Consider the following 26,585-nt stretch of genomic DNA (forward strand, 5'->3'; position numbering starts at 1 on the left):
GGAAATCTGATGTAAAAATTTCCTCCCTACATTTAAGGACCATCCTAATGTACGTACATAAATACAAAATTGAGAAAATGTGTAATAAAAACAAAACGATATTTATAGCCAGCCAGTGAAATGTTTGCGAATTGTGAACTTTCTATTTTTGTGCCGATGACGAATAGATAAAGTGCATAGAATTGCATTGAAATTGGCTTAATTTTCTTTTACGTATATGTTTCAATTAAAATTTAGTTTTATTTGCACATGCATAGAAAGCAAAGAAAGAAAATTTTTTTCAGTACAAACTGGGGCAATTATTTATTTAAAATAAATTGTTACGATAAAAATATTTTAAGATCTTGAATTTGATCATAGAATTCATATGAAGCTTTGGGTGGGTGGCATACATTCGTACATACGATTTAATTATGAATACGTAAACAAATACAATTATAAAAATAAATGTGTAATCGTTCTCACCTTTTCGTCGTTTTGCTGCACAATATTCGCAAAATATTTAGTAGAAAACAGTCAGAGACAACCTGTTTTATTCTACCAGAATGATGATGTAGCTGGAGTTGAGGAATATGAGTCATACAACTGAAAAGAAAAAAAAACAAAGTTTTTAATAATTTCTTTTATTTTGCTTTCTATTCTGCTTTGTATGTATATTTAAGTGCATTTTTTTTGTAGCAACACGCGTGAAAATAATCTTAACTAGTATGTTTCGCTATTATAAGTAGTCGAAGGAGTATATCGCTTAACTAACTGTTAACGAAAGTTTGAAGAGTTAAAAAAAATAATGTCCCTAGTGTTGCATAGGATATATATAGATAGACAACACAGGTCTGCAAGGCTTCTGAAACAAAGATTGGACTAAGTGTATTCGAAGCATTACGATGTCATAAAAAGGAATCCTTTCGAAATCACCTCAGAATTTTTAGATATTTTGGTCTAGAAGTGCAAGGGTAGCCCTTTTAGCCATTTGTGAGACGTTGTATTATCACTATTTTTTTCGTTAAAACTTTCAAGTATGTCCTTTGGCTTTCAGTACACATTTGACACTAGAGTGCCTATTTTTTCCCCTGGGATATATCGTATAGAAAACGACTAGCACATCAGTCTGAGCAGAAGTTTTCAAATAATGCATAAAAATTAAAATACCTATTTTACTGGGAAAAATTTAGTGTTTTAGGCTTTGTAACGAGTTTCAAAAAAAGGAAAAAACAAGTAAAAAAAAAATAATAAAAAAATAAAAGTAAATTCAAATGTCCTACCGTAACCTCTTTGGGGAAAGCTTCGTAAATTACAACTTATGTAGGCTAACTACAGACGTGTTTTTTATATCGGACGTTTAGGATCAGCCATTTTGCATTTTTTTATTCACAATAAGCGACCGAAAAAATTCCCGGCTAACGAGTTTCAGGCCAATCGGATAAGATTTCGATGTTTGACCACTATTGATCAAGTCAGGTTCGTAACCAGGATTATTTTTCGGGTGAGGAGGGTTGTTGGATATAATGCAAAAGAGCTAAACGAAAGCCAAAAAGGCATACTAGAAAGTGGAATAGCCAGTTTTAGCGAAAAAAATTATTAGTGATGTTACAACGTAACAACTCTGGCTAAAATCCAGGGACCGAATAGAAAAGGTATGTTCGAAACTAAATGTTATTCTCGTAGTTTTGTTCCCAAGAGAGCTTCAGAATCAAAACTGAAATGAGAAAAAAATTGTCGAGAATATTCTCAATGAGAATTATGTAAGAACAAAACCCTGTGAAACGTTCCCAAAGAGAACCAAATGCGAACAAAAGTCGCCGAACCGTTTTGGCAAAGAACAAAACGGAAACAAAAGAGAACGAAACGGGAACTAATCTCCTCTGAACTATTCGCGACGAATAGAAGCGAGAACAAAATTTTTGTCATAGGGTTCCATTGGTTTGAAATGTTTGAATATTAAAGTTAATCAAAAAAGGACTGAAAGATAGTTGTATGCAAATAGAGTCAACGAAAGACTTAAGACACGAACTTTTCTTGCTTTTCTTTTTGTTCCCGTTCAAACTACTCTCAATACTTTTGTGCCCGTTTGGCTCTTTTGTGGAATCGTTCCTGGCCTTAGTTCTCGTGCAGAACTAAAACTAAAATGGAAGCGTTAGAATTTTTTTAATTGGAAATAAATGTTTTTTTCTGTTTGACGGATGCATTGGGGGACTGATATAAAACGAAATTCTTTTCCCGCTAGGTGACGCTGATTAAACAAAAAAAAAATGAACCCAACGCCATCTATCGGGAGTAGTATGTATACCTAACACATATTCGTTCCGTGCTGTCATAAAATCTAAGGTTTCAAGTTTTCGCGCCTATCTAAGCCAGCAATGGAAAAAGGCGCTACACCCTGCATGGAAGAGAAGTACACTATATTTAGTCTTACTTGAACGGTTTCTATTTCTGTATGCTTTCACTGTAACGAACCAGCATTTTTAACATGGACTGTTATATGAGCTGTGAACTCTCTGCTTAAATGTCCCACATTTTTCAAAACTATTCTTAATACAAATTAATCTTAATAAAATTGCCTTAAGGCAGTATAACAAAAAATTAATCATTTAAAACTGGTTTGTGATTTATGTGTCTAAGGTAACCTTCTTGGGAAAGAGAATTCAGTGTTGGAATGAGCACGTAAGCCCATGTAAATATAAACTTTTACTTGTAACCATTTTTTTTTAACTATACACATATAATAGGCGAAGTAAATGTCAGGCAGGATCTGATTTTTAAAAGGCATTGACGTAATGTAACGGTCGCAAAAATTCAGTAACAAAAAGGTTATAGACAACTTTTGCTGTTTTTACAAAATGGCAATAAATTTTTATTTATTTACAATATTTTTTTCATGCCCATAGGCACCTTTTAATAAATCGCTAGCTTAGAGTGAAAAGTTGCTAAGTCCACTTTTTATGAAAACTCATATTTTGATATAGGAGGCTAGAGAAATTGAAAACGCATCGTTTCGAAAATTATAAAGGTACTTGTTTTATTTTTTCCTCTTCATAAGCAATAAAAGGAAAATTTGCTAAGTCCAAAAGAATCACCACAAATCCGATAAGGCGAAAATAATACGAAATCTTTTATTAAATATCGAATCCTTCTGATTCTTATGGAGTTTTGCTTTGCTTTAAACGCGCAAAATGTTTGATTCAAAGTCTTGCGAAATAGTTAAAGAAAATGGCTATAGGAAGATTTTTTCCTCTGCTGTAAAATTTTTAAAATGGGACTTAGCAACTTTTCTTTCTAAGCTAGCGAAATATAATTAAGTTCTATCTTGCTCATTAGCATCAAAAAGCTTCAATTCATGACGATCTGCTCGCACTAAGTGTGTGGTATGTACATGAGTAGGCATATATGTACATATAACCGATAATATTTACACATTTTATGTATGTAACTGCATCTCAATAAAGCCATAGAATGCCCACCCACATGCAATACACAGGGGTGTGCATAAATAATTGATGAACATTAATGTGCAATCAATAGGTAGCAAATGCAAAATTTAAACAATCGGAGACATTCAAAGAATTTTTCAAGCTATCTATGTATATGGGCATATGCATATGTATGTTTGCACAGGTTACGTATTTAAATAGGTACTGACTGTTTTTTACCATTGGCTCGTGTGTACAGCATTGAGCAATACCCCAAATGGAAATTTTTGATGGAATACAATTTTTTAATTTCTAAGAAATTTGCTACAACTTCGTAAGAAAAATTGAAGTGCAGTCACACCTAAACAACGGAGGCGAGCTCGACAAGTTTACATACATACATTTTGATGACGGCAATAGGGAACATTTTCTTCAATGATACTGGCCTGCGCTGGTTTCCCCCCTAAACAACTAATTAGAAATTTTAGTACTGAGTACAGAGTCCATCACGTAAGTTTTCCGGAAAATTCCTTTTTTTTATTTTTTCTTATTTTCACCGCGTACTACTCGCGTTAACTTCGAATTTCTATAAGTCTTTCTGTTTTACGTAATCTTTAGGGGTATTTTTAACGATGTTATAATTTTTTTTTTAAGAAAAATTTTTCTCTTATGCATGCCATCAGATCTTTCATTACAACGACCCACGATGGTTTGCCCCTTAAAAACTAGTTAGCAATTTGATAGGCATTATGTACGAAGCTATGAAAAAAAATTTGATCACATAAGTTTTCCGAAAAATTACTTTTTAATTTTTTTTACTGTTACCGCGCATTAACTACGAACTGCCATAAGTATTTCATATTTACTTAGTCTATTTAGGGCTATTTTTTTTATCTAAAAAATAACAGGTTAAGGCAAAAGTTTAATTTGTAGTTAATTAATTTTTGGCTTTTCATGAAAATTGTTAATAAATAGTAATACTAAAATATGCATGCCATAAAGACAAATAAATCTCGATGTGATGAAAAAAACCAAGCCATATTTTTATTTAACATACCTATATATTAAAAAAACAATAATAATTGAATTATTGGAAGGGGTAAACATTTTAAATTTCACAGGCCTGTATAATAAGACTCTTTGCTGAATTTTCCTACAGGTTAGCCACTTACTTATTTAAATATACAAACATATCGTCACCTGAATTGAAAGAAGACGTAAGAACATCGTAAATGAAATGGAAAAAGTCATGACTAATATTTTAATATCTTTTTTCATAACATGATGTTTGGAGTTGAAATTCGATGAAATCCAGCATATAAATAAAAAAGTGAATTTTGAATTTTTTATTAGTTATGACTTTTTGCATTTCAACGATGATGTTTGTTACGTCTTTTTGCATTTCAGGTGACGATATACACTCACACATTCGAACATATCAAATTTAAGGAAGCGCAAAGGCTAGCCGCAGTGAGTCAACAAGATAAAAATTCTTACCATAATATTTCATTGTCTACCATTGGAGAATTTCGCATTGCGCATATATGTAAGAATGTATGTACAGATATACTTACATACATATACAAGTAAATACAATATACACATTTTTTTATTCGCAGGAATAACTATCGTAAATGGCAACATCCACTTTTCGAACAACAAAGAGCTGCACACCCCCATTTGTTACTTACATATATTATGTAACGTAATAACGCTTGAGCACAATTGTTTATATGTAGGTATACTATATGTATGTGTGTGGGTGTGTTAAGGCTTCCCTTATGGATGAAATCAAGTATGTGTACTTTTCAAGTGACACACTTTGCCACTAAAGAAATGACGTCATTCGGGGTCGAGGCAGACGACACGAGAAAGCCAAAAGAAAAGCGGCATAACTTTGTAGATGTATGTAGATGGTCATAAGGGCATGAGTCATATGGCCCAGCTGGTGCTATTTTCGCTGCGGCTAGAGGATCGCAAAATGCTGAATTTTCATGGAAAAGAGAATTTTTTAGATTCGCTCTGTTTGGCTAAAATTGAACTGCCGACTCTAGTCAAGAACCAGACCGACTCTAGTTAAAACCAATTCGTTTAGGTTCTGGTGGTTGCCACTCAAATAGATTAAATTTCATTAAATAAGAGTATTTATTTTGAGTCTCTCCGTCCATCAGCCATACTTACTAACTTTACCTACAAACAAACATATATGTATGTATGTACATACTTGTTAGTAAGTAAATACGTTGAGCCATGCCCCTTTGCAATTGCGCCAATTCTATGCATCATCATATCTCCCACCAATCTGCCGCCACTTTATTTATTTATTTTATTCACCTCCTGCCACAACAAAGAGCCGTTCACTTTTTTTTCACTTCACTCCAAGCCAAACCAAACAAAAAAAAAAGTAAAATTCATAATTACCAAGCCGCTTTATTCGTTTTCGTGTCAATGAACTAGCAGTTACTTTTCTACGGTTATTTTTAAATTGCCTGTATCCAACTTCGCGTAAAATGTTTTAAATGCCGGCAATAAAATTATGGGGCAAAGTGCTCATGCATAACTATAGACACTCGAAACATATTTAAGCGTATGTGTGTAGTAGTCGTGAACGTGCATGTCTATTAAATTTAATTTTTTGTCGTAATATTGCTACATGATTTAGAAATTAAAATAATTGAGAAAGCGTAAAAATCAGTGAACACAGCTTCGGGCATATGAGAGAAAATTAAAATTATATAATTTTTTACCTTCTAACTGACTCGAAGCTAATTGGACCAGAAATGAGAGATTTTAGGCAAACGAAGAACAAAAAGTTCGGTCAAAATCGTAGATTGGCCTATAGAGATAGTTTTTCTTTCTCAAACAATCTTCTTAATGATCGTAATACTGCCTGGATGTGATTACCTTCGAAATGCTTATAAAATTTTGTTTAGTAAAATCGCATTATCTCCAAGAGATGTCTCTGGGTGGACGTAGGTTTTTTATCTTGTGGAACTTCTGCCTAAAATTAGTTTAGGAAACCTTTTGTGATGCCGTTGGACAACTGTAAACTTTACCTTTTTCCAAAAATATATACATATATTTTTTTGCGCTGAACATATTTCGTTAGATTTCCGTATTTTATAAACTTGAGATCGTCAACCTCCAGAACTCAGAAAAATCTTAACAGTGTAAGAGAAGGTATTTAGTTAATCGAAATCTGAAATCATAGTTTTTGGTCGGCAAACACCCGAAACATTCCGGTGGGCAGAACCCACTGTCATAAGCCATCTCTCCAGATGGATTTTAGATATGCTGACTGAGCACCCTTTTACCATCTCTTACCCCTGAAATGCCTTCAACAGAGACCAACCACCAGCAATCGCAGACGAAAAGCTCGAGCGCCTCGCGAGACATTGCAAATTATGTTAAAAATGTGAAGATGTCCCACACGCTAGTAACCACTTCCTTAGATTACGTAAGGTTAATGTGGCAGACAGTCCAGTAGATCAACTCGTTTAGACCTTGCAGGTCCATTGTGATAGCACTGTGAAACACAGAAACCTCATTGACTATATTTTATGGAGCCATTTTGAATTTCTTATGAGGCGTAGGATTGCTTTTGTTCCTACACTGAATAGTTCCGTGAAAGAGCTAAAGAAGTGTGTGTGTGAGAAGAAAAAGCCTGCTCGACTCTTAGTTTAAGTTCCTTTCTTTGGAGGCTGAGCACCTCCTCACATGCCCACTCCAACCAATTCATCTAAGACTCTATAATCAAATGTCATCGCCCCTTTCCGGACCCTACCGCTTGATGAGATTGGCGACAACATTCTTTGGATTTCCTGATTATGGACGGGTTTGGTAAGGTGCTACAAGAACAACAGTGGGAAGGAAAAAGGCAAAAAATGAGTTTCACGAAGGGATGTTTAGGCAGCGTGTTTCTTTGATCTATGGTTAGGCGACTTCGATGCTATTTAAATGATTAATTCCTATAGTCCTATCGTTAGCTGAGAAACAAGGAAGTCGAATTTTATGAAATATTATAAAAAAGCTTGGTATGAGATTTGTATTCGATTTGAAGGACTTTCCTAGTTATTTAGTAGAACTTGCCGAAGAAAACGGCACAGAGGAAGAAGGGACTCCGGATACATTTTCTACTGCTACCATTTTTTGTTTTAAATGACGGATCGAAAATGGGTGAAGGAATGTGAGCTGTTGTTCATCTTGCTCGGAGCTTAGGCTCAAATAGCCTATATGGATAAGCTACCGGATTACTGCGCAAAAACCAACACCTTCAAACATCTTAAATACAGGATTCCAAGGAACTATTGGGAGCACATACGGGACACTGTACTGCAACACCTTACGCGTTCAAGTTAAGACTGGCACAGAGGCAAACTTAAAGGCGTACTAGAATATCTTCAATGCCACTTTCCAGGCTGTCTGAAAATGGCGACTTAGCTACATTGACTCTACTTTTTTACCCTCATTGAAATAAATTCCAGACCAAGGGGCCAGTGAATTGCTAAGTCTCACTAAAAGTTACATCATGACTAACGTTGAAGCCTTTACCTCCACTTTCTTGGCAACACTAAGCTCAAACTAAACCACACCTACCAACCAAGCTAGCCAAAACCCAACCTAAGTACTTCCCAAAGAAAACCAAGAAAAAGTAAAAGTAAACATTTCACACCAATCAGTCCGAATATTGGTTGTGTAAAGCATATCAACCACATACAGACATATTCATACATATTTGGCCTACGTGCAACAAAAAAAACGCTTAGCGTTTTTCGTTTACGGTGTCACTGGACTAATTAAAGGAAATTAATGGACGTTTAACAAATAATCATGTCAAATTGCAGAAAACCCAGAAATGCAATAAATAAAGTAAATATTAGCCGCTTGGCAGGCAGGCAGGCAGACAGGCGAAAGGGAAAAGTTGGAAACCGCAGACCGTAGCAAAAAAAATCATTTAGACACGCAATAGATTTGTTTTTTTTTGTACTTTTTCTATGTTTGCAGTCAGTAAAAATCAGAGACCATAAAAAATCGACTATAAAAATGGTGCTAAAGGAAATAAATCGCGATTACTTTTCATAAGCGTTTGTGAGTGAATTTTTCTTGATTGAATTTCACACAGAGAGCAAGTGCATGCGAAATTCGACACTTTTTTTTAATGATTCGTAAGAAATCGAGTGATTGTGTTGACATGCGGGAAATTTTTAAAAGACATTCAACTCCATTTACAACTTTTATTATTTACTTTCGTTTTTTTTTTTTGTAGGTGAGCGATATGCTGCTTTTTAATAACTCTTCTGTGGCTTTAATTTTTTAAAGGGGTTAGCAGTATTTTTTTATTGGTTTTCATAAGTCTGTGCGAAATTGGCTGTGCTTGGTTGATGAGCCAAAAAAAAAACTTTAAAAACACTTCATTCGATATTGACTTATTGCTCAACATTTCTGTTACAAATTATGCATGCAAAAGTTTGCTCAGTTCATCTTGAGGTAGATACATACACATTTACATTATGAATTTGTGAAGGTAGACCTTAAAGCAATTTATTTGAAATATGTTTGTTTATATGTATTTTGGTATTAGTCCGCTTTTGGAGAGTTTCTGGGTCGAAATTGAGTGAAGCTTAAATTATGTAACAGTCAGCGGCTTTGCGCTCACCTTGAAGGAGGCGTACAGTTTTTTGGGTCTGACCTTTTCTGTGGAATTCTTGCATAACCTCTATGAAATTATACTAGTATCTATTCTTCTCTCTATTAGTTGCAGGCCTTTTTAAATCTAAACGAAGTTTCTCATCCTAAACAAGATGCGTTAACCCTTCCAATACCATGAGTCTACATGTAAAGACATTAGGTATGATTGCATTAATTTTCGGAAAAATAAAAAAACGTATTTTTTTAAATTTACGATTCTCGTTTTCAAAATAATGAAATACCTTTTACAAATTTTACATTATATCCTTTTCTCCTTCATTATTTTCTTAATTTGCAGTGTATTTTATACAAATAAAATATCCAAACAAAAATTTTAACTTTATAATTTACTTTTTAATTTTTTTATTTATAATAATATGTTTTCATTTCAATAAATTTTTTTGTAAATACTTTTCTAAAAGTAAATCAAGAAATATAAAAATTATTAAGTTTTTAATTTTTCATAATTTTTATACCCGAGCGCACTTGTGCACAAGGGTATTATAACTTTGTTCACATAACGGTTGTTTGTAACAGGCAAAACGAATCGAGATAGATATAGACAAATGTATACATAAATGATCAGGATGAAAAGAGAAATCGATTAAGCGGTGACTGTCTGTCCGTCTGTGCACACGATAACTCGAGTAAAAATTGAGATATCTTAACGAAACTTGGTATGTGCACTTCTTTCGCACTTTCTGTGGGCAAAATCGGACAATAACCACGCCTACCTCCCATATAACGGTAATTTCCAGAAATACGAAAACTGCGATAGTTTCGTAACTACTGAAGATAATTCACTCAAAATTGATATTTATAATAAATTTTAGACGGAAAATAAGAATATTAACATTTTTTTGAAAATGGGCGTAGCCACGCCCACTTATGGTTACATGTGTATATCTTGGTAACCGCTGCACCAATTTATTCCAAAGTAGTAACTACTGAAGATTATTCACTCAAAATGGATACACCTCGGTTTACCATGTAGCGGTAGCTTTCGGAAAGGTGAAAAACATATATTTAATACTTGCGCCGGGTATTTAATGTTCGGCTCCGCCCGAACTTAGACTTTTTTACTTGTTTTTTTTTTAATTTACGCCGAGTTCATTTACAAAAAAAGATAAAAATAGATGTAAGCGTTTATAGCCTTTCTAGTTTGATTAAATTTTTTATATAATTTTTTATTTATTGTAGTAGTTTCCTAAATAGCAGTAAAAAATAATGCATTCAAAACTTTTTAAATTTCTTTTAATTATTTAATTGTTAATTTAATGTTTTTTTTATTTTTTTATTTTACGGTAAATTTATTTGCAATGAATGTATAAAATAAACTTAGTTTTAAAATTCTTTTTAGGATAACAATTTCCCAAATTGTTTTCCTTTAATTGCAATTGTTTTTTTATTCAATATTATTCTCAAAGTAAAAAAAAATATAAAAAAGTCTTAAATTTTAATTTTTTAATCTATTTATCTATCTTTTAATATGCGGTATTTTTTTTGGAAAAAACAGTAAATAAATTAAATTTAATTTCCCATTTCTTTTAACATTTTCTAAAGACGAATTAAAAAATAAATTAATAAAAACATTTTTAACTTTTCGTTTTTTTTATTAAAAATGGATTGTATCAAGTTAAAATTTTCCCTTTTTTAATTTTTTTTCTAATATTTTTAATTTGTTTTCAAAATATGTATCAATAAACAAAAATAAAATATATTCAATACTTTGTTTAGTTCCTTTTAATTAATTTTCTCAATTATCTGATTCTTCGTTTTTTTTTTTTAATTTTCGTTAAAATTGTTTATTAAAATTAATAAACAACTTCAAAGACTACACTAAAATATAAAAAGTATTTTTTCCGCTTGCCAGTTAGTCAATATCTGAAATGGCAAATCAATATCTTTGACGCCGCTTTGTTAGCATTACATTAAATGTGTTAATTGATTTTTATTTAAGTTAATTTTTTACAATAGCAAAGCAATGTTTTTAAAGCGTAAAAATTCTGCGTTTTTATTACACTTTTCTCAATTGATTTTTTTTTTTTTGCATATTATTGCCGCACATTGGCAATTTCCATGCTTCAAGCAAACAATTAGTCGCTATATTGCGCTAAATTTTTACATATTCACCTCGAATATGAATTAGCATAAAAATGTATTCGCATAACTGCCAGTGTGAGGAATATTAAATTTCATGAATCACTTAAACAAGTGGGCAATATTGCCACAAAAGCGCAAAGTAGTTGCAGCAATTGAGATGACAAATGATCGCGCGTTGAGATGTGGGCAGGAGGCAAGCTGTGCTGTTGTTGATCGCTATGATGATGACGATGACGATGACGATGATCAAGTTGTATGGTCTACGGAGCACTGTTATTAATATTTCTTTTCCTCAGGCAATTGCCGGCGGCATTGAATGATGTATTATGAATAACTTTGAAGCGCCATTAAAGGCACTTTGGGGAAGTTTTAGTATTGTTGTATGAAAGATCAAGAGATTTAAGAGTACCATAGCTTAGTTAAAGAAATACTTAAAGACATGCGGCTACTTGGTATTTTCGTCTCTTCACTTTAGCACGCTTTAAAATTTTTCCAACAATGCTATACAAACAAACAAACAAACGTTTAACAATGACAGCCGTTTGGCTCCTTAAATATAATTCCAATATTTTTATTTGCGAGTATTATTAAAATATGATAAATTACTCGAAATATTTATGACAAGGAAGCAGGCATGATCGATCGACTCAATAATTCCCAGTTCCCATTTCTGACTATAACAGTTATCTTTTCTGACTATGACAGTTCCTATCATATGTATATGCGCATAAGGGTGCCTCACCAAAAAAGTTGAGGGTCTTAGACTAGAATTATAAAGTTTGTTATCTTTTTAGACTTTCGCCAAAATATTTCGGAAATATAAAAATGAAGATTAACGCGAACTGAACTGATATCATCAAACATCTCTTTAGTTTGATTCGGTTGATACAATTTTGAAATATTTGTATCACGACCTTTCAAGCCTAATAAACTCTTCTGTCATCTGAGACAAATTTTTGGAAAGAAATATTTAAAAAAAATTCCTGTTATTTATGTACAAAAAAAACAAATCGTGTTTTGAGGTAATTTCAAATCGGTCCAGCTCACGCAAATATTAATATTTTTCCAAAATATTATGGCGAAACCCTTAAAATATACTAAACTTTATAGTTCCGTTGAAAAAGAGTACCGATTTTTTTTTTGAATTTGATAACTTTTTCTGGTGATTTTGGTAGAAAAATAAAAAAATGTTGTGGCAACACTGAATCTCACATTTAAGTATTCTCTAACCAAACGCGCCACATACTTTTCAAGGCAAATGTCAAATATACCTTTGCTATTTATGCGAATTATAAAAAATTTAAATTTTCTATTCCCTATTTGATGCCCAAAGCTACAAAGCTTCTATAAAGAAGGTGCGGCATATTGCGTACAACAGATGATCTCATTACCTCACCGTAATGGACTCTGTGATGTGATGATGTTGTGAATCAAGATTAGTGTGAAAATACTGAAACCCACGCGCATCTCTATTCTCTGCACAAAAATGTCACATTATTACATAATTGGGGTTTTAAATACAGATAACAATCAACCACACAAAATGGATGTAAGAGCGCGAAGCCGAGATCGTAATCTCTAAATACATACATACACATATATATGTAATTTACGCTTCACCAAGGATTAAAAACTTCTTAATGCATACATACATCGCATGAAAAAAAATAAATATAAAGATAAAAAATAAAATAAATAAAAAAGTTAAAAACGCAAAACCCGATGTTCAGCAAAAAAGTAAAAAAAAAATCAACAGCAACAGATTCAATGCCAAAAGGAGGAGACAAATTGCTAGACACACGATGCTTCAATACAGATGAGTTTTTATTTTATAAAGACATTTTTTGATTTATTACCGCTAAACCAAAGCTGTGTATGCACATCTGACTGAATATTTAGCGGACGGTTGGGAACCTTCAAAAATATTAAGACAAAAACGATAACCAAATAAATTGCCAATATCCAGCAAACATCAGTGCTTTCAATGCTAAGGTTTAAGCGCTCGTATATAGTTATAGCAGATGTGCTTAAGACTTTTATGTTTTCCAATCATAAACCTTCACTTTATAAATTGTATAATTATTATTTTATTTTTTTTTTGTAATTTCTTCAACAGACATGGCGCAAAACGTGCTATGTAAGCAATTCGCATGCGCGCCACACCCAAGCTGGGCACCACAAATGCGCCAGAGTTGATTTTTTTTTGTAAAGCGCAATGGAGACAAAAAGTGTAGAGGGAACAATTTTAAATAATAAATATTTATAAGCGTACATATGTATGTATGTAAAATGTAAAAAAAAAAATTTAAAAAAAAATATGAAAAAAAATTATGGAAGTACATTTGTATGCCATAACAAGCCACTGCGCGCAATAACGGTCGCAACAACCAAAATAATAACAACAACAACAAAAAACAATTTAACAACATAACAATTGAGCAATTGAGCGAGCGCCTGAAATTCATTCTCGCCACTAACTAATTAGATATTGCCAGACACGCTCAGAACATGTAGGAATGCAATACGAATTGAAATTTAATTAGCTTTGACTAAATACGAGTACATATGTATGTACATTAGATTGCAACACTCCACATACAAACAGAAAAAAAAACTCGGTACTGCTTAAGGATGCACCAAAATATTTCGAAAAAATATTGCGATTTACGTGAGCTGTACCGATTTGAAAATATTGCAAAAAATGTATGTATTTTTGTATGGATAAAAATAGCTTTTCAAAGTATTTAAACAAAAACCAGCTCAGATGACCAAACAGTTTAAGCAAAAAAAATTGGCTACAAATATTAAAAAAATGTTTCTAGGGAATCATAATAATAAGCTTTTTGATGCTGTTTTTGAATTTTTTTTCAAAGATTGGTTTAAGATAAACTTGAATAGCATTTTCTCACCCTTTCCATTTCTTTGCAAATAAACTCATTGAAATTATGAAACATTCTAAGTTGAATTAAGAGGTGTTGATATTTGAAACAAAAAATTGGGACGTGAATTAGTTTTTTTTTGCAAAAGATATAAAAAGGTTGAGCAAATACCTTTCCACTGAAACCTCATAATTGTAAATTGGTACAGTTTTAGCCCTGTTATTCAAGCTTTTCTTAAACCAATCTTTGAAAAACGTTAAAAAAGCAGCATCAAAAATCTCACTATTACGATTTCGTTGAAACATATTTTCTTTTCATTTTTATGCAGATTTTTTAAGCTTAACCTGTTTTATCAGCTGAGGGGATTTTTTTAAAAAATCTTTTAAGCAACTATTTTTATTCATAAAAAACTAAATTTTTGGAGGTATTTTAAAATCGGTCCACTCCGTAAAACTTATCTAATAATTTTCCGAAATATTTTAGTGGAAGTCTGCAAATATAATAAATTTTGTAATCCCGGTGGAGAAATCGCAACTTTTTTTGGTGATGCAGTCTAATGTACATACATACATATGAATGTAAGTTAGGATGTATGCTTCTTTTTTGTAGCGCCGAAATACTGCCACTGACAAGAGGCGCAGCAATAATTGCCTAAACGCTGATAAAAGAACAGTTCAAACCACAATAACTTACTACAAATTTATTTATATGGGAAAGAAAGTACAATTGATTCTTAATTGAAGTAAAAGTACATAATAAAGTAATGGAAATCAGGATGCTTTTCGAAGACAATAGCTTTTCAGGGTTGCCAGCGGGATGAATTCGTTTAGCTTTAGTAGCTTTTACATATTTGTATGAATCTTTGCTTTTCATAGCACACACACTCATCTGAACATGCAAGAAGTAGACGGGCACAGTCCAAAGAAAAAAAGAAAAATACGCAGTTGATAAGCTATCAAACATGCTGCCCTCTTAGCTTTCTTCTATGTATGTAGGTATGTATATATGCAACTGGACTCTATTGTTTTTATAAGCTTTTATTTAACTTGTGTTCTACTTTAATCGACATTACTGCTCCATAGCATTTTCGACGAATCGCTACCGCGTCATTCAATCGAGACAAATGGTTCTTGGCTTTTCACATTTCTTCAGTGCTTATGAAAAGCCCAGGTTAGGATGGAACTCTTTTGAATAAAAAACTTTTATCGATATAAATACAACAACATGAGCTTAAGCTCCGACTCCATGTTTGCATTGATGAAGTGAGCTCCAACTCAAGAATTGGTATTGAAAATCGAGTCGGAGCTTAAGCTCGCTTTTTATGCATGAGGCCCAATGTCTGCCAACAGTTGCTCTTTTGGGCTTAGTGCTCAAGTTCCTGTTATTGTGCTCGCCACCGCCATATAACGAAATACTTGTGGGTTGTGCCAGGGAGATCGGATCTTTGACGATAAGACGATTATTTTGACTTTTGAAGTTACTTATCGTCTTGTCTAAAACAAGATTTGGTCTTGACCAGCCGGATACTTAGGTGCTTCTCAATTGGGCGACCAAACCAAGGAGGATTTCTTAAGTGAGGAAAGGATCCTAGCGTGAGCGTTATTATGTCTGTAATTTAGCAATAAGTTTTCTAAAAACTAAACTAAATTAAAAAATTTATATAGTTCCCCTTTTCAGACAATTCAAACTAGAAAATAAAAGTAAATTAAATTAAAAAAAAAAGAAAAATTAACAAATTTTCAAAGGAAAAATTTATAAAATAAGTTTCCACAAATTAAATGGTAGATAGTTAAAAACGTTTTTCTTTTTAAAAGAATAAAACCTAAAAATTAAACTAAAAAAGAAAAACTTTAAATCATGAGTTCCTAAAAATTTAATGAAGATTAAATAAATATTTTTCCTTTAAAATAATACAATTTAAAAATTAAAAGAAAATTAAATAAAAAAGTAAAAATAAATTAAATTAAATTAAAAAAAATTAAATAAGTTTGCTATCAAAATTAAATTGACTTGAAAAAAAATATTTTTCTCCTTAAAACCATATACAAAACCATAAAATTAAAATAAAAGAAAATAGTTAATTAAAAAACAGAAAAAAGTATATAAGATTCAGTAAATTAATTGAAATTTGAAAGAGTATTTTTCGTGTTAAAAAATTAAGTTTTTAGCCTAAACTAAAAAAAAAATAAAATAAGTTTCTAAAAACTAAATGAAATTAAAGGACCAGGCGCAATTAAGAGCTCCTGAGGATGGGGTGGCCCAAAATTTTTTTCCTCGATTTTTTTATTCGATCAAAAAATAATTATTTTTATCGATTTTATAACATTCTACGAAAAAATGTATTTTCCCCATGTAAAATAAATACATGGGAAACTTCGAAGCCCCGGCGACACGGGTAAATATTAATTGATTTAAAATAAAAAAATACGTGTCTCCTTATTTTTTATATTCTTCAGTTCCAGGGGGTGGCAGCAGCAAAAATAAAAAAAAGTTGATTTTATTATGTATTTTTGGGCCACCCTAATGTTCATTTCATATATTTGGGTATAATTGTCTGTTATTGAGTACAATTTTTTTCCTCAAATTAGGTACAATTTGAAAATAAAATTTCCATCCCTCGTTCTAAGCAAGATCAGTGAAGGCGAACTCTACAAGCTTTGTAGTGCGTATGATTGATAGCTAAATGAATTAGCATCGTTTAGTAGTTACATATTTTTTGTGAACATGTACTCATTCTGAGCACAAATCATATTTTATACCAACACAATGTGGCATGGCAGTGTTATCTATGTACATACATATATCCAAACTATCCTATATACAAATATAGATATAGCTTATCGGAGGGTGCGACAGCTTCAAAAACATATCCAATCCACAAGCTGTACCTCGATCGGTCTTTCCCTGATACAACCGTCAAGTTCTGTTTGTAATGCTTATCTATTATATCCAACTAGTAAGAGTTTATGAGCTCCTAGAAGCTAAGTAAAATTAACTTAGTCGGAACATAACTGCACATGGAGTTACACCCACCGCAGCAATTTTGCAATTTTATTAGTGACAGTTTTGAAAAATTAGATTTCGATGACAGAAGGATGTATGTAATATGTTAAGGAAATTAAAAAAAAAAATACATGTTTTGCCAATTTCTCAAGAAGGTGCATTTTAGTAGCACTTCCTAAAAAAGTAGATTTGTGAGAGCAATAAAAAAACTTAATTTGTGCTTGTGTAGTTCGAAATTTACTCGTATAAAAAATTTGGTTTCTACTTCATGACAATGTTTGGGGTACGTTCAGAAAGAGGCATCAGAAGCTCATTAGGAAAGCGAACAGCATCATTACATTGTGAAAGTATTAAAATTCCTTTTCCAATCTATACAGATATTCTTTAAACATATTTACAATAAAAGCCCCAAACTCAGTTTCACCAATCAATTTTGAAGTTTATCAGACTGTTAGAATTTCAAAATGACAAATTTTCCGAACAAAATTTATTGGTGCAGCCGGACAGAAAAGTCCGGACCGAAAGTTTCTTGAAAATCTTAGTCGTTTGCTGAATTTTCAAAGTTCCATATTCCTAAGTAGAATTAGGACCACAAGCGAAATAAGTATACAGATTTATTGAGTTTTGACGAATGGACATACATACATACACATGTATCTACATATTTACTTCTGATCTAGGTATAAGAATTTCCGTCGAATTCCTACTATCATTGTAATGAGTTTGACTTTCCCTAATTGTCAAATCTAATCAAAAAATTTTTACAGTGTAGTCACACCCGGCAGCTCCTTATCAGCTGTGTTATGACTTCTATTTAATTTACTTTCGACTTTTGTCGATTGTTTTGAATATATATGTACATATGTATGTATGTGTGTTTGTACAGTATACACATAATAGCGGCAATTTTGTTGCGGAACTTATATTAAATTTCCAAACATAACATACATACATATGTACACACATACATACTATCTATCTACATATTACATTTATATGGACAACAACAAAAACAAAATACGAGAATAGTGGCCCCAATTAAGCAGAAGTCGAGAGGCGTTACAGGCGCATCGACGTTATCGGTGTAAACATGTTGTAAATTGTTACTGCATACATATTTGTATCAACATTTTTTTTTTGTACCGCTCCTGCATAGAAATCGAATGTAAAATTTTTGTTAATTTGTTAAACAAATTGGAAAATGTGTTTTCTTCCACTATTTTACAGCCAATCTAACGCACTTGTCCGTCGAAGGTTATTACCTAAGCTAAAAGCGCGTGTTGTTGCTGTTATTACTTTGTTTTTGTTTGTTTTTACAAATGTGGGTAATTCAATAGCTTACAGTGGGCTTTGTAGAGCATTTGTACATATGTATCTATGTACATACATACATATGTCCATAAATAGCTAAGTGAACAAATTATTCAGTGAAGCATTTATAAAATTCACAACCTAATGAAAAGTTAGGAAGTAAAAAGCTCATAGCTATCGCGATACCGAATCCATGCGTAATTTGCAGGCAGGCCGCTACCATATTTGTTAAGCTATAACTTGGATTTTACATTAACTAAAATTGAAAAAAAATTCCTTGTGGATAATTACAGCGCTGAGCAACGCCTACAACATACATATTTATCGTGGAACAAAAAGGGTGTTAATTTCATTACACACACATGAATATGTACATTGGAATCTACGCTTCTAAGAAAACTTAATGTTTATATCGACGCCTTGTAATTTTTTGGAAGAATTCAAATGCAGCGGTTACACATATTCACAACTACCCCTAGTGGTGCATATTACAGTTTCTTTGCAAAATTTTAAATTTCAACGCATAAATGAAAACATCTCATTCGTGTTTTTGGAAGTAAATTTTTAAGAGAAAATGAGCCGATGGAGGTTCAGCGCTTACTCTTTTGGGAAAAATGTGGTCAGCTGTGTTCGTTTTTGAAGGTTGCATTTTTTTTTGGTTGGAAATGTAGTCTTTTTTGAAAGTCGAAGTTTTTTGAAAAAAAAAATCTGGCAACACTGGTAGCTTTGTACATAATGGGCCTGTCAGGTGCTCTGGGTCTGCTAGCGATACAAAAAGGTTACGTAAATGAACCGAAAAAGCGAGCATCTCATCGAGACAGCGAAATGAAAATCAAAGTCATAACGGTATTAATATCGATAAAAACATCATTACTAATATATAAATATTTTAGGTAGCTAAACCATAAATTTGATCAGTAATTCATAATAATATGCATAAATATGTCGAAAATAATCTATAAATACCTAAAAAAAATCGATAAATATATCGAAAATTATCGATAAATATATATAACAATCGATCAATGTATCGAAATTTATTTGAAAAATATATATTGGCAGCAATAAGGCTACAGAATTTTTTATTTCATTTGGTACCTATACTGCTTTTCTAAATTGCACAGATGTTTTTAAATAATTTTTTAACTATATAATCATATTTTTCAAATTTCAAAGTCCTTTAAAGCCATCCTGATGTCAGAGAGTAAAATTAAAAACGCGTTTTACTAAATTTGGCCCTTTATTTGTATTTATTTTTAAAGAAGGCGGTAAGAAAATTCCACAAAGTTGATATTCCTGCACCATTTTGGATCACCCTAATGTTTATACATACAAATGTTTCGATTTGTTTTTCCGAAAGTTTCGTACATCATCGAAATTAAAGAATTCTTAAATTAAACATGTTGCCACAACTTTTAGATAGCGATATTATCTCTTTGCCGTTTTAGCACCCCATCAATAATCTCAGAAATGCCAAAACATACAGCACAAATATAAAACAAATAACAAATAAATAAAAATGTATATTTATTTCTCAAGCCATACAACCATTTAAGGCCAATTTTTCCCACCTCTGCTTATGGTCAACCAACTTAGTTGTTTGCATGACTAATGAATTTATTACACTACTATGAATTCGCTTGAATGACTAAATATATCTAATAAAATAAAGTTTCCAAATAAAAAAAATTGTTTTTGCGCATCAACAACTTTGTGACGAGTCGATTGGCTGAAGGTCTTAAGTGAATAAATTATGACATAACTGTGGTACATGGAAAATTTACGGAAATTTAACGCTAGAAAAATGTAAAGAGCTTAGAAAATATGTAATTTAATTAAAATGTTAATTTAATGAAACCATTGTAACTGTGTATGTAATTTAGTCTTGGTAACTTTATATTATTAAATGTTGTTCGGCTTGTAATAGAAAAAAAATGCGTGGGCTGTACTTTATGTGCAATATATCGCCTTTGTTTGATTGGGCGCACCCGTTTTTGAAATAAATATTTAAACGTAAATAAATTTTCTTATGAATATAAAGTAATAAGCGTAAATACCTTTACTAACAAAAATTAATATAAATTGAGGTAACCAAAAATTTTCTAACATAGAGATGATTTCTTTAAAGTAACCCATTTGCCTTCTCAAGTTGCGCTTTGGAAACAAACACAAACTAATTTTAACCTGTTTTTTTTTTTAATTTTTAAAAACATACTCGAACCAATGTACTTAAGTAAACAATGAACTTCATGCCGAGGAAAATTCTGCGGATAATAGTTATGAATACAAATAATTATATATGTGCAAATACATAGTTCAATTTTATTAAAATAATTTAAAATATAAATAAATTTATGTATGTACATATATTTTTCTACATGAGAATGATAAAGGTAATAAATATACATACATATGTACGTATTATCTATATTTATCAAAGCTTGTAGATACATAAGTATGCCAATAAAATACGCTTACTGGGAAGCCCTGAAATTTCAGTAGAAATTTAATAATTTCGGTAATTGTTAAGCAAATACTAAAAACAGCTGAACATGAGGAATTTCGCTAAACGGTCAGTTAATGGCAATGACAAACAAACTTCTAGTAAATAAAACTAAAGGCAAACAACGTTCATACTGACATACATATTTGTTATAAATGATGGCACGGGTTTGGTTTAGCGATAAATAGTACACAGCTCGGCTTCGGTACACAGAACGCCTCATATGTATACAGATATATATATATATTAAAAATGCTTTGGACTTGAACTTTTTAAAATCTACTCGAAACAAACCAATAGTTTCATTCTGATATGCAATTGTTATCTTATCCGATGCTAGTAAATATGTAAGTGCGACTATATTAAAATGTAAGTTAGACAAATCCTTGGGTAAAGTTATTTTGTTGGAAAGCCCTCTTAAAAATGCCCAAGTATTATGGGTTATGGTAAGTGGTATTCCCTTGCATTTGAAAGATCTCGAAAGCCTCGAAAGTTGCGAAAAATTTATTAAATGCCAAATGCACTTTGGAGTATCAATCGAACTTTTCGATTTTTGCCTCCCAAAACAAAATCTACATTACAAATTAAGAAAAAACGTTTGCCAAACCCACACTATACAAATTGTCTAATTATGGTTATTTAAGTACATATGTATGTATAAAGAGCTATGCTTATAGTTACGGTGACCATCCGTCCTTTGTTTTAAAGAGCATTCCTCTATTTTAACTCCCTGTCTTTTATAATTTTTTTTTTGAAATAAAGAACGCCTTTTGTCCTTTATTTCTTAAACTGTTCTTTAAATCGGTTCTGCATTTTTCAAAGGTAAATTTTTAAAAGCAGTATATGAAAAATAAAAATGTCCCTTATAAAATATAATCCAGACCTTCGCCAGTTTGTTTCGCACCTCACTTAAGGGTTCCTATTTAATCGGTAATTTTTATACAATCTATAAAGCGCAGGGAAAGTTGTTCCCAGGATCGTGTTGCAAGCTGAGTTTCCAGTTCCACTGTAAGAAAACAATAAACCCCCTGCTGCACAGTGGTTCAAAACTGGCATTAATACAACTCATTTTTCACTTAATTTGATTAATTTTTTTTTTTTTTTTTTATGAAAGCCTACAATATTTGCAAGATACCAGTTGAACCTGATTTTTGTATTTTTTGATTATACAAAATTTTTTAGTGCAAAATGCAGAAAAATGAGCAATTTTGTTCCAGTTAATAAATGTTACACAACAAAAACTAGTTGAAAACAATTGTATGGTTCTCCCAAAACAAAAAAATATAGAAAAAAAATTTTGAAATGCTATAAAAAAATGTTCACCAATATAAATATTTTTTTTTTGGTTTTTAGTAAAAATTGGTTGAAAAATTACGGCTCCGGTGGATTATGAACGTTGAATTCTAATTTTGAACCACTGTGTGCTGGCTTCGTCGTGCAGTATGAATTATGGTGAACGCATTTTGGTAGCAAAGGATGGTGAAGTCCTTGAAAAGGATTTGGCTTCATTTTTCGATACTTTTATCATACAAGTTGTATGTACGTTTTCCCAAATCATTTTGAAAAAAAATGTCCTTTATTTTACGTTGGTTAATATGGTCACCGTACTATGTATGTGTTCATGTTATGCTCTTCAGAGTTCTCATACAAATTCTTAATTTTCAAAGAAAGCCGCCTTGATTACCAAACAATGCTGCTTAATCAAAATAATTTTTATTCTTCACTCTACCTAAACTGATAATAAGAAAATTAGAATTTATTTTTACGTACATAGTAAAAGATGTACATTAGACCGTACCATCTTACAAGCAAACTAAAAAAAAATGCGACGTACACCGCTGAGTCTAATGTATTTTTGCGAAGCAATATAATTTTTTTTTGTCAGCGAACCATTGTTCCTATTTTTACATTTTCAGTGACAAAATAAAATAAAATAAAAACTAATGAATTTCGAAATTGTCTCATCGAGACAAAAACATCGATATATATACACATCATACTTTAAGATCCGACTCTAAATGCTAAAGTTACGCATGGCGAAAAGTTTTTAAAAACGACCCCTCTCAAAAATTCTTTATATGTATTTGAATGTGAACTTTTGTTTCTGGTATGGTCTAATGCACCTATGTATGTATATGGTTTTGTATTTCAATTACCATTAAATTTGTTCTATCCACCAGCCATCAACGCACAGCTGCGTTTTTGGCTAAAAAAATAAAAAAAAAAGTGTAAGCGCAAAACTATTGCCCTAGTGCTAGTTTGAAATACATATATTTCCCAGAAATAAAATACCCATTTACATAATTACTCCCCGCAGCTAAAGCATTTAAAACTTGGCAACAGCAATACTTTGTCGAGTACTCATCGAGTGTTTCGCCGCTTCATGCCTCCACTCCAAAGCCACAGCTCGATGAAGTGTGGAAGCATGAAGATTCAAGAGATTGAAGCACAAGTGGCACGCAGAGCTAGCGCACTTGAAGTAACCGCAACAGTGGCAATGAGGCAATAAATAAATCAACTAAGTATTAATAAAAAAAAAAATAAACAACTGGAATAAGAATCTATAAGAAGAAGAAGAAGAAGAAGAAGAAAATATGAAAATATGTATTACATGCATATGTATTTACGAACGTTAGCGTGCCTCACCAAAAAAGTCACAGCTTTTCTACGGGAATTATAAAATTGATTATATTTAAAGACCTCTGCTAAAATGTTTCGAAAAAATATTAAGATTTAAGACCGTTGGATCGATTTGAAAGGACTTCCAAAAATCGAGTTTTAAAAAATAAAATTTAATTTTTAGGAATATTTTTTCCAACAAATCAGCTCAGATGATAAGCAGAGTTCAAGCTTAAAAGGTCTGCAAAAAAATGCTTGTACATTTTATCAACGGAATTAAAATTTTCGGAGGTACATATTTTCAAAACAGTCCAGCTCTCGTAGATCTTAATATTTTTCCGAAATATTTTCGAGAAAATCTTAAAATATAATAAATTGTTTAATTCTGATGGCAAAAAAAACAATACCGACGTCTTTTTTTTGTGTAGACTGAAGCACCCTAATGCACATGCATATATGTAATGAGCAACTGTGTTTACGTATTTTAAGTAGGTACCTAAAGAACAGCAGTGAAGTGGTTATAGACATATGAACATAGGTACATTAATGTGGGCAAAAAATCCGCTTTTTTAGAATTTTGTTAATTATGCTTAAAAAAAAATCTGTGCGAAAGAGTAAAATTTTTGGTCAAAATCTTAGGCTCACCCAAGTCCATCAAAGTTCAGTATGATCAAAAAATCAAAATTATTTAATATTTTTTTACTAAAATTGCACTTATCTTCGAAAGTATTAGTCCTACATAATTTGGTATATGGACTTTTTTGTAGAGAATCGTGGTAAGATAAGAAATTTTTTTTTTTAGCACTTGAACTTTAATGAACTTGGTCGAGTCTAAAATATTTACCAATAATTTTTATCTTTCACACAGATTTTTTTAGGAGCATCAAAATTCTAAAAAAGTAATTTTCAGCTCCATGCTAATGTACATACTTCTAGATTTTGAAGAGTAAGTACTATGCATAATATAGAATCGTCGTCAAACGTCAATTCAGATTGAAACATTTGCAAATCTAGTCAGTCATGTCTATGAATTGCCCACTCGATTTACTTGATTTAGTGGTCGATTGTTAAGAGTAGTGCCATTCTTTGTTGTTGTTGGTGCTGATAGCAAACAGAATTTTTGCTGCAGAGCAGATGTGTTTGTGGGTTTATGTATGTGTTTATCGGCGCTGCGGGTAGAGGTACTGTATAAAATTCACGCTTATAAAAATATAAAACAAAATTAAAGCGAATTGCCAAAAGCTGTTCGGCGTCATTTGTCGTCAAGGTTTCTTCACCCAAAATAAAGTAATACTAACTGGGCTAATAGCTTGGCGTTGTGTTATTGAAATTCGTATTTGATTGCTGCTTTTATTTGGCAAAACGATATTATGGCTTGTTTTTATTAAATTTTCTTCACCTTTGCATTTGTTTTCGCTGTAAATTTTTTATTTATTTTTTCTATCGGCCATTAACTAAATGGCATAGAAATGTGCGTGCGCTTTTGTTTTCCTATTTTTACTTTTCTCTTGGGTTTTTATTTCTTATTTCTTGCCATTGCCCAAAAAATTGTGTATTGTATGACTCACCCGGCAATTGCCAAGCATTTCGTGCTAATTTCAAACACTTGCAAATGAGTTGCAAATTTTCGCTGCAATCAATACCGGTGTGAATACTAAATATTGCTCAAAGGAACTAACAAATATTGACGGTGGTAATAAATTAACTGCGGAAAAGTGGGTTAATAAGTTGTCTAAAATTTTGGCAACTTTTACTAGTTTTGGATCGTTTTTGCTGTTTTCTCATTTTTTTTTATATTTATATTATTGTTAATTGTTTATTCATATTGTTCCGAAACCACACGTTGAATTTTTGTGTATAGGTCACGCTATTAATGCTTGCTCATAAAGCAGGCTGCCAAACAGAGATATGTACAGGGTGGGCCAAATGAGGTTTTTGGTTGTCTTGCGGTAGTAGTGCTTACACAATTTGAATTTTGTATGGTTGCACCTTAGGATTTAAGGTCAAAATTCTCGAAAATTTTCACGTTGCCTTCAGTGCGAATATTTTGATGCGGACCTCTTCTAGGACGTTCGGCCACTCCTAATCATGAAAGCAGTGGGAGCTGATCTTGAATTAAAATATTGGCGATAATTTCGCTGCTTCATAACAATTGATCAACAGAAAAAATCGATAATTTGAATACGTAGTTGCCTCCCGTAAGTATCCATTATAAATTTCTAACAATTATGTTACATCCTGCAAAAATAAATACGTATACAATTATATTAAAAAAAAAAAAAAAAAAAATGTATTCTTGTTTAACATTGGTAGGTCTTATTTGCTCCACCCTGTACATACGTATGCTTATGTACTTACATACACGGTAAAAAGTTTGCGAATAATATATTATTTGCTCATCCATTTTTTAACCGGCATTGCAAAACTGGTTGCGCCAAGTGTGTATTTACTTTATCGATTTTTATATTTCTGACAGACTACGTGAAATGTTTTTTATTTTTTTTTTTATAGGATTGGGGTAGACGAAGTGGTTTTATTGGTTGCGAAATTTCTTGCCTGACAAGGAACTTTTGGCAGCATTCTATTTGGCGTTGTTTTAAGGGTTTATCAAAACATGCACGACAATATGTATGTATGTAAGTCTTTTGCTCCTCTATCTATTTATACATAAGTGAATAACCACCCGCTAGCGCACCTTGACAGCACAGCTGCTGGCAGGCAAACAGACAAAAATACATATATAAAAATTGTATATAAATATCTATCAGCATATGTGTATGAATGTAGGTATGTATGTGCACATGTGTACATAGACACAAATTTTAGCCGGTGTATCTTGTTGAGTTTTGTTGGAATCAACCTCGAATTTTTAAATTTTAAGTTTTTTTAGCAGTTTTTTTTAGCAGGAATACACATATAAAAAAGGTTAAAACAGCTTTCAAACTTGTATAAAACGTAATAAACTTAAAGTTATAGATATTAATTTGCAAAATATCGGCTTTGTTTAAATATATTTGCCAACTTTAAGATAATGCCGAGGGAAAGAGACACATTCTCTAGTACAAAAAAAAA

General features: G+C 31.9%; 1 protein-coding gene across 1 annotated transcript in view; it reads right to left on the minus strand.

The window, feature by feature from the left end:
• Positions 1 to 26,585, minus strand: part of LOC118747577 (serine-rich adhesin for platelets) — a 124,919-nt gene that overhangs the window by 81,313 nt on the left and 17,021 nt on the right. Inside the window, exon 2 of the mRNA XM_036481628.1 lies at positions 466 to 585. The gene's annotated coding sequence lies outside the window, so the exon portion shown is untranslated. The remainder of the gene's footprint in view (positions 1 to 465; positions 586 to 26,585) is intronic.

Source organism: Rhagoletis pomonella, unplaced genomic scaffold (assembly GCF_013731165.1).
Source record: "Rhagoletis pomonella isolate Grant_MI unplaced genomic scaffold, Rhpom_1.0 Rhpom_scaffold_00012, whole genome shotgun sequence".
NCBI classification, from domain to species: domain Eukaryota; kingdom Metazoa; phylum Arthropoda; class Insecta; order Diptera; family Tephritidae; genus Rhagoletis; species Rhagoletis pomonella.